At 37.8% G+C, this 10,000-nt stretch overlaps 1 protein-coding gene across 8 annotated transcripts in view; it reads left to right on the forward strand.

The window, feature by feature from the left end:
* Positions 1-10,000, forward strand: part of IKZF1 (IKAROS family zinc finger 1) — a 110,541-nt gene that overhangs the window by 40,108 nt on the left and 60,433 nt on the right. The window contains exon 1 of one of the 8 annotated variants that reach the window (XM_017814964.1): positions 493-716. The exons of the other annotated variants lie outside the window; for them this stretch is intronic. The gene's annotated coding sequence lies outside the window, so the exon portion shown is untranslated. Of the gene's footprint in view, positions 1-492; positions 717-10,000 lie in introns of those variants that run through there. 8 annotated transcript variants of the gene reach the window in all.

Consider the following 10,000-nt stretch of genomic DNA (forward strand, 5'->3'; position numbering starts at 1 on the left):
TCTATTTCTTCCCCTTCTCTACGTCCTGCGTCCCACCCGTTGTTTTTTTTTTTTTTTTTTTTTTTTTTTTTTTTTTTTTTTTTTTTTTTTTTTTGTTTGTTTGTTTTTTTTTTTTTTTAGTTTGGAAACATTGATCCGCAGCTTGTGTGTAAATCCAGGCGTTTTTGAGTGCTTCCTTAAGATTTTAGAGATGAGTAGCCATGAGTAGCCATGAGTAGCTGGCCGGGAAGGGGGTGTACATTGACTCAAGTGCGGACCGGTGTTGTGTTTGCCTCCTCGAGTCAGCCGCAGCACTTCGGTTCATTCAAAGCCCGAGTTCCAGTTGCTTGCGCCCTAGTTTGCAGAGGGGAGGCAGATACGGAGGTTGTCAAAACAGTTAGGAAATATTAAAATTAGGAGCCCAGTGCGCCTGAGGGGAAAGGCTTTAGAGGAGAAGTTGCTGACTTCCGAATAGCGGTGCTACCAGAAGTTTTCCTCCTTGCCATACAGCCTGTCACAGCTGGAGGTTCTCTTTCACCCTGTTCCGCAAAGTTACCCTCTCTGTGAAGGGACGATTTCGCTCCGTAGTCGTTGTTAAAGAAGATGTGCATAGTTAGAAACTGTGTTTGTGAAGAAACGAGTTCCCACTGCAGCAGTCCGTTCTAAGGAAACTTTTAATTTTGTGCTTGAAGAAACCTGATTACTACTTGGATTACTTTTCTACCTTGGTTTAGAAGGTATGGTAATGCTGCCAGACTTTGTGCAAAGTATTCTGCTTTCCACATTGTTAAAAGTGAATAATACCGTGTCAGAAAATTTTGTAGTGTATCATTGCAAATTATCTCAAAAAATGAGAATTTTGTGAGATGCAAGAATTTTTAGACTGGTATGGCCACTGGCTTAACCTGTATAAATTATTGTAGAGGAATATAATGTTGTTTCTTTTTACTTTTCCTTTCTTTTTTTTTTCTTTCTTTTTTTTTTTCCTTTCACTGAGTCTGCTTACACATGTAAGTGTAAGCAGTATTATCAAAGGACTTTATGTTGGGATCGGAAGTTAGAATTAGATCTTCCTGACTACTTATTTTTCTTTTCAATATCTGCATGCCACCAAAGCTACATCTGTATGTGTTTACTGTCTAGATGTCAAAAAAAACCCTAAATGAAATAAACCAGGTATATAACCCTGATTATTTTTCATGCGTTCACATTAGCAACCTATTTGCCAGACTTTAATAGTTTCGTTTCAAATTTTGAAGCTGTAATGCATTGTAAGGTCCAAATCCTTTAAAAGACGCACTCTGTTAGCTTCGGTTGACTGCTCACATCAATTGTAACTCACATGCATACTGGAGTACCATGTAGTATGACTCTCTATTAAGCGTTATAAATTATCATTGAAATGTAAAGAAAAAGCATATTAATATACTGCATTTAGAAATAGGTACTAAAATTCTTTTTAAATACTTGGAAAGACTTTATCTGGATAATCCGCTAAGCACAGGGGCACATTCTGAGTTGCTTGTGGCACTGCTCTCTCACCTTGCTGGTGAATCGCATAGTTTAACGTGTTTGGAGCCTTAGTGAAATAGAAAAATGAAGGATGAGATGACATTCTTATATGAAAATGTAGTTGCTTCTGAATTTTCCAAACCACATTTTTGCCCTTAGGTAACTGTTTATTTTTTGTTTTTTCCTCTACTGAAGGAAATTGTAAGTCCAAAAAGTGGGAATAGATTAGTTCATGTGATGCCCAGTATTCTTCTTCATGGATCAATATAACAGTAGTATACAGTAGTTGGTACTAGATTTGTTTTCCAAAAGGTGTCATTGCTTACAAGCAGAAGTTTCTTTCTAATATTGTGTGCTCTGCTTTGATTTTGACTTAAAAATGTTTGTCTAAAACCAGAATTAAAAGTACAGGATATAATGCTTACACAGACCTATGCCCTCCACCCCCTCAAGATACTAGATTACTAGTAATCACTAGAAAAACTCTGCCAAGTTTTAGTTGAATGGCTGTATGCCTTATGCCATTATCAAGCCTTTGAAGCTGATGCCTGGGGATATAAGAAACTAAGTGTAGACCAAGTGCAGGACCAAGAGCTCTTAAAATGAGAGTTGTCCTTATCGTGGCTGTCCTTAGGAGAACTGTGTGTGGGGGGAAGTGTCCAAAATACTGCAGAGCTCTGCAGTTTACTTAGTTCACATTTCTATTACCCCAGACTTGCATCCGACCTTAAAGATTTTCTCACAAATATTAATATTGGTGACTATCCATGTGCTCTTTTTCTTTTTCCTTTTTTTTTTTTTGAGTAAATTATACAGAGCTCAGAACTTGATATACTGTAAGTTTAGAGTGAAAATAGAAATAGAAATTTTATCTCTAATGACAAGGTAAATTTAACATAAAAAGCCAAGGAGAAATCAGGTTTATCCACTGAGTGAGAAGACTGACCAGATGGAAGTCAATGGAAGTCCAGTGCTGGTCATCCTCAACAGCCAGGATTTCAAACCTAATGCATTGATACCTGCAAGAGTCCTCTACCTACTGGGTATGACTTCCAGGTGAAATGACAGGAATGCAGAGGCATAATGTGAAATTGTACTAGCTGTCCTAATTCAGGCAGAAAGGACTGGTGGACCCTGGTATTTAAAGAGGTAGAAAGATCACTAATCTCTCTGGGCCAATGTAATAATGGGAAGACAGGGGAGAAGACTCTTGTTTCTTTTCCCTTCATGGCCACAGTAACTGGAGAAGCTTAGACACTGTTCCTTTGTGCATCGTTTATCCCAGCAGAGTATTTCTCAGGGTGGCTGCTTAACTCCAAGTGAGCAAAGTGAGTTGATGTGTTTTCAGTAGGTCCCATACTCAGGAGTTGCAGTAGAGACAAGCTTGTCATACACCTCTGACTTTCCACCTCTGCTCCTGGCTGCCAGTGCTTCCTCCAGGAATGATCTGGTTGCTGGTTGCCTTACATGAGCATGAACAATACCTTTGTCATTTTTGTTACATGCAGTGTACAGTAAAAAAATGCAATAGTCTCCATCTCAGCCTTACTATAGTAGTTTTGCTTTCCTTTGTAGACCTTAATACCAAAAACCTGGTCTGCCTGCCACTTCCCCTGCATAGCAATACAGAAATGTAACTGGAGAATCAATCCACAGAGTTTTACAACAATGCAAAACTTCTTCCTCATCATTAAAATTGGATAATTTCAAAAGGAAGCCAAAAACATTTCCAGGCATATTTTATTTGAGCTTAGGTACTTCTTACACTAACACCACAGTCTTGCAGAAAATGAGGAAATGGGTCCAGTCTGTATTTTAGCAACAGAAAACAAGGGCATAATGAATCCTATGCTGTTCTGGCAGATCATTTTTGGCAGCGTTCTCTTAAAAAGTCCAGAGGATATCGAAAGTCATGGATCATAGGCTTATTGTGTGGCTCTTTGTCAGGAAAACTTCCACTGAAGACTTGTGCGATTTTTTTTCCTTCTGTTTTATGTGCAAGAAGAGCTGGGTCCATTGTGAATTTTATTATTTTTTGGTCAAGATTCACATATGTACTTGATTACATTTTGACCAGTCATTACTTTCTACTGTTATTAAAAGTAATAGAATTAGACCAAAGAAAACATAGTAAAGTAGTAGAATGTAGTGTAGGAGTAATGGGATTTTTGGAAAAAGTTTTCATCATTATGAGAGTACGGCAGGATGCTCTGCTGGCAGTGTAGTGGGCTCCCCTGGAATTCCCCTCCCAAGTGACAAACTCCACTTTTCCAGCAAGTATAAAATCAGTCAGAAAGAAAGAAGAATACCAGGAATACATTATGTCACTTGAGGAGTGGAAGGTAAGAGCTCTGTTCATTTTTTTCTGGGACCATGGTTCTTTAGGAAGCCTTTTGAATGCTTGCAACTCAGTGCAAGAGTCAAAAGAGAAAAGACCTATTTCTCACTGGCATTTTTTCTATAATCCAAGGATTATTTTTGCTCCCTGTCCCACCGCTGGAGGGGAACAGCATTTAGATATGAGTGTGAATATCATCTGAAGCAAGGCAGGCAGCCTCAGTCCTTTCAGCTTTATGGCAATTTTTAAATGGGAGGCTACTTTAAATATCTTCCACTCATCGAAAGTAGCTGCAATTTTATCTGCCTGGTGGCTATCCAGCAAAAGGAACAGACTTCAGCTGGGAAACTCCCTGCTTCCAATGTGAGCTGTGGCTTTTTGTCCCTATGTCTGTAATCAGTACATAAACCTAACTACAACTTGGAGAGTTTTGTTTGCTCTCTAAATTTAAACAGAATTATGTTAGTACCATAGCGTTGTGATGCGTCGTTATTACGATGCAACAACTTCTGCATTACCCTTCTCCTTTAAGACACACCTTCCTCCGTACTTTAAGCTGGTGCACAAGAAGAGATTACAGGTTTTTTTGCACTAAACAGGTTATTACCAACAGTGACTGCAAAAGTAGATCCTAGTTCTGAGAAGATACATGTATGTTCTTAGCTTTATTTGCGCTGTTGCAAGTTCATGGGGATGGGATAGTGCAGGTTCGGGACCTGGATGACATGCCTTGTGCTTCTTGTATAAATGCCTCAAAAGGCCATTCAGATTGCAGATGTTGATGAGCAGTCACAGTGAAATCATCATATTTTTTAAGCAATGGGAACTGTCTGCTTCTTTTGGTTATTTTGCTTATTTCATGTGAAAGATTTACATTTCTTCTTCTGATCTCAGTTGCTCTAGCTTTCTCAGTAAAAGAGAAACTTGCTCTGTAAGAGAGATCTGATTCCCCGCTGAATTGCTTCATTTTTCCGCTTGTTTCAACTCACTAAGAACAGCAGAGCAGTTGCAATGTAAAGCTGGAATTGTCCATCGTAGGTTGGATCCAAAATATATGCAAAAGCAGAGTGAGTTAACTCAAATATGTAGTGTGGAGGAACTTGCTAATTAATTTTAATTTTATGAGTTACTTTTACGTTTATTTAAAGGGGGAAAAAAATCACACAGATGTCTAATATGCTTATTCAGGCTGGTAATTTCCTTTAATAATCCGTAACAGCCTGAACAGTTTGAAGGGAAATTAGGAAGCAATTCTGTGATCATGAAGCACAGTTACTGAAACCTCCTATAATTTGGACAAATTAACTACTGATATATTGTTGAGGATACTTGGCAATAACACTTCTAGATGTAGAGGGATTCTTTTATGTTTTCTCTGTTGCATATTTAGATATACTGTGCTGAGGACATTCTACGCTTTTTAAATCCTGTATACATATAAATAGAAAAAGCACAGTTTCTCATGTGCTGTTTGCCTTCTCTTGAGTGAGAGCCCTGGAAAAATATCCAAGAGCTCAATTTGGCCACTTGAGAATGTGCTGTGTTCTTAGATTGAGTGCCTTAATTTACACCCCTCACCTTTTATAGTCAGTTTATTTATAAGATGGAAATGTGTGCATTTTCTTTGTCATGGTGAATTTATTCCACTTTTCTGCTTGATTTTTAGTGAATAAAGGTGACAGGGTTTAATGAGTTAATAAAACTTGGCCTTAATTAGGAAAATTAGCTTCATATTTTTCTCATATTGTGGAAACGATTTATAATGACTGGTTGCAATTCAAAATCTTGAAGGAAGAATCTTTTTCATATTTGCAATGATATCAAGTCCAGTAATTTGCACACAAAGTCAATAAAAGAATGGATTTGTTTTTATTGTGTCCTTTAGCGATGAATTGTTACATGAATATAGCTCAAGCACAGAGAATTCTAAGAAGAGCATGTATGGAAAACACAAATGGGATCCAAGATGCACTTTTGTCATTTGTCAGTGCTTTGAAAAAGAATTCCCAAAGAACTGAGAATTACGTAGGATCTTTGAGACAACTTTTTTTACACCCTCACAATTGTTCACTAACATGGAAATTAATATTACATGTGCCAGACATATAAATGTTTCACATCTGCACTGTTAGCAGAGCTCTTTTCTTAATCTTGTGTGTTGAATTACAGTGCTTTCTTCATTTTGCACACAGGAGCTCTCCATTGAAATTTCACTGTATGCTCATAATTGTATTGTCAATTCGTGTAGTTAACCAGAATTTACACTAGGCAGGAACAGAGAAATGACTGAATAAACTAAACATCTCCCTAGACTATGTAGAAAATGCTGAATATGGAATTAGTGCAGAGGGAGAGAAATTGATCCACTTAGTTTTAACCTTTTTTCTGGTTTAATGCAGTCCTTTAAAAGACCTGGAGGTATTTGTTTTGGTTTTTTAAGCAGAAATGGAAGGACATTAAAGTGCCTATTATGACCCTCGGTTTTCAGTTTTCAGAAAGGACCACCCCTCAGCTTTGTAGTTATTATTTACACTGAGCTGTGTGATGAGGTGGAAATTAAAAATAGAATTAAAATAATTCTAAAGTAGAGTCATTCACAGAGATTGTGAAGTGTAGCATATTAAATTACAATAATAAAGCTAATTATCATCTGCTTGCTGAAATATTGGATGCTTTTAATAAAAACTAGTTTGTAGGATTCTAGCGGTTTTCTTCAAGTATTTGAAGATTGGTTGTACAGATTACCTTTTTTCCATGTTTAACAGTCTTCCTGTTGAATGTTCAGTCATATGTAGCACATTCGTATGTCAGGTTACAAGCCTATTTAAAAAACACATATAATAGGTCTTTGGTTTAAAAGGAAGCTAAATGTTAAATCCTTTTACGATGGTGCCTTTATTCACCTCTTTCTTGGTTGTTGCCTCATACTCCTTGACATCAGTGGATGCAAGAGGCTTGGTTCTGCTCGGTTGAGACCCTCTGGCGCAGTTAGAAATGCAGCTGTACTACCATTCTGCAGGTAGATGCAACTCCCAACTTAAATCCCAAAAGACTGATGACACATACATGATGACATATCACTCCTTAACCTCTTTTTAATGTGCACATTCTTCTGTCAGGTATGTTAAGGGCTATAGGTGTTTAATTCTACTGTGTTCTTAGGGCTGCAGCCTCCTTTCGCTTTGTTAATTTATTTATTAAACTCTATATGTCGTGGGTGGTTGAACCTAGGACCCATTTTAGGAGCTTTGCTTCAGTTTAGGTTTTAAAGCAGGTTGGGGTTTTATGGTTTTGGTTGCTGGTTTGGATTTTTCATTTGGTAAAGCTGCAGCCTGTATGATGAGGAGCCAATGAGACATGTCACAGACCACAAAGAGGAGACGTGCTCACACACCAGCACTCCATTAGGGCCAGCTGTTCCAGTGACCTGCACGAGCGGTCCCTTTTCCTGTCGCAGGGCAGCTTGCGTAAGCGGGGGCTGCAAAGTCAGGCCTTTCCCCAAGGTGGCTGTGGAAGCAAGGCTGGGGTTTGCCTCTTTGCTCGTTTGTTCTATCACAGTTAACCCAGAGCTGCCATCACTGAGGAACACATCTTCTCCTCGCTTTTTATATTTGCAAAAGCACCTGCATAATACCAGGACCCTTATAGAAAGTTAATTTTCTGCTCTTCAAGACTTTGTGAGTGCTCATTTTCTACTTTGAGGTTTCATGGAAAGGACCTGCCCCTGTGGGGTGCACTCAAGGCAGGAATGCACCCCAAGGTGCACCCCAAGACAACCTTTCTGTTCAGCAAGGCTACACCTACAAATTGTCAGGAAACATGCAGCTGGATGTTGTATACGTTTGTGGGCTCCTTGCAGCACCAGACGTAGATGGAAGGACAGCTCTGAGTTTAGGTGTGCTGGTGTAGTGGTTCCACAAATGTCAACGTATCTGATTTCATTTCCTTACTATAAATGAGGTTTCACTATGTGCTGAGTGTGGAGCACAGCTTGGCCCAGTGAAGTCAGTATATATGTAGCTTGGAGAACACAGAAGAGGTAAAAACATGGCTCATCTTTAGCAGTGGATTAGGTCATTCTACTGAATCACTTAAATGTCCCAGTCTTGCGATCCTTTAATATCCTAAGAGAGCAGGGTTTGTAGGAGGACTGACATGCTTACACGTGCTTTATTGAATTGATGAAGCACTGTATAAATTCTAAGCATTCATTTTCTTGAACATGGAAGTTTACTTTTGAATTTGCATTGTAAAATGGGAGATGAAATAATAAACCAAGATTTGCAAATAATTAATTTGCTGTATTCTGAAAGATTAAAAAATCTTGACCTTGCAATGACTTCTTCCTATTTACACCTGGAATTCTAAAGGGTCCCAAAACCACTTCTTGTTGTAATTGACATTAAATATAAATAGAGAAGTACCTCACTAATTCATAGGGGGTTTTGTTATTTTATATCTATATATAGATATAAAATATTTTGATATATTATTAGAACATAGCACAAGTTGTATTGTGTAGGGAGTTGCAAGGAGGAAAATCAGTCACATGTAAATTTTCTTTGGACTCAAGGTGGGAACATGGACAAATGCTGACTAACTTTAATCCCAAATTTTTGTGCGAGCATGGTCACTTAGGTGCTTCCTTATTTAAAACAAAATCAACATAGCCTTTCAGGGGTTTTGTGTGTTGATTATTAATTGTCTTAAGGTTGCAATATTTTATTCTTTTTCCAAAGGATTATGGTAGCTTCATCTCTGAATCTGATATTCATAGTCTGAAGAGGAAAATGTACAGGTTAGAGTTCTTTATCTGAACAACCTTGAAGAAATAGTTTTATCTATTTTGAAAGGAATTTTGTCTATTTTGTATTTCTTGTAATAAGGGGCCAAACTTTGAAGCTATTTGTATTCCTAAATAGAAGAATTATCTGTTATTACCTTTGCTAATCCCTTTCCTGCTATAAATGAGAGCAACACACGTTCAGCATTTGAGAGCAAGATTGCTTCAGTCAGGTGCCCACCCAGCTTTTGATTTCTAACTTCAGGCTCCTAAATTAGCTGATAACCTAAACAGATGCTACTGCATTGAAGACAACGAAGTCATACGCACATTTCTTATGCTAGTGACAGATTTGATTCATAGATAAAACTTAAACAATGAAAAATTACAAAACATCTTTTTCTTGCCAAACCACAACAGACAGTAATTTAGGGTTTCATGTCATAAACATTTCTATAACATTGTTCTTTAGAAAAATCTTTGTAAAGATTTATTAATTTACAAATTGATAACAAATAGATGCTTTAGTGCAAATCCTCATATCCATACATAGGGCTCTCTTGTTTTCTGGAAAGTCGGTGACAATGTCTTTGCTGATTCTTCAGAGAAGGAAAGGGAGGAAAACCGGCATGTTTTCCTATTCACAGATTTAGCATATCAAAGGCAAAGGAGTAAAGTCTACTCTTAGCACTTAAAATTTAGCCCAAGACATGTTAGGCTCAAGTCCAGTGTGAAAAACCTTTTAACAGACACAGAACCAAAACCTATGCGTGGCTCATTGCAGAGTTGGAGGGGAGGGGGGATGTCCTATCATGTATTCTTTGCTGATACAGAGCCAAAGCTGAAGTCAACTGGGATTTTATTATTATTTACCGCATACTACAGGAGTACAGTTCTCCTCTGGGAGGGATTCAAAACACCCTGAAGGATTTTTTAAAGGTCTTTTTTTTGCTTTTATCAATTTCTTACTACTTACAGATTTTACTCTACATTTAGGAGCAATGTTTAATTGTTCTAAGTAATTTTTTGGGGGGAAAAATCTTTCTGTCATAACTTTTCCACCAGCTCTATTTTCTCTCTGTGTTTCATCTCTGGGAAATGGATCAGCTTTGCCAAATGTCTTAAAATTACCCAAATCCAGGATAAACCCTGAAGTTGTTAGTGTGAGATCTGAGGGCAGGTGTATTTCAGGACAGGTAGTCATCCAACCTCACATAAAGCAAGCTAGGAGTATTCCACTCCAAAAAAAAAATAACAAAACCGAAACAAAACAAAAAACCCCCAACAAACTGTACTCCAGTTTACCTCCATTAAAAAAAAAAAACAAACCAACCAAACAAAAGAATCCATCCTGTAGTTTACCTCTCCATTTAAGAATTGGGAAGTAT

This window comes from Lepidothrix coronata, unplaced genomic scaffold (assembly GCF_001604755.1).
Source record: "Lepidothrix coronata isolate B3197 unplaced genomic scaffold, Lepidothrix_coronata-1.0 Scaffold47, whole genome shotgun sequence".
Lineage (NCBI taxonomy): Eukaryota > Metazoa > Chordata > Aves > Passeriformes > Pipridae > Lepidothrix > Lepidothrix coronata.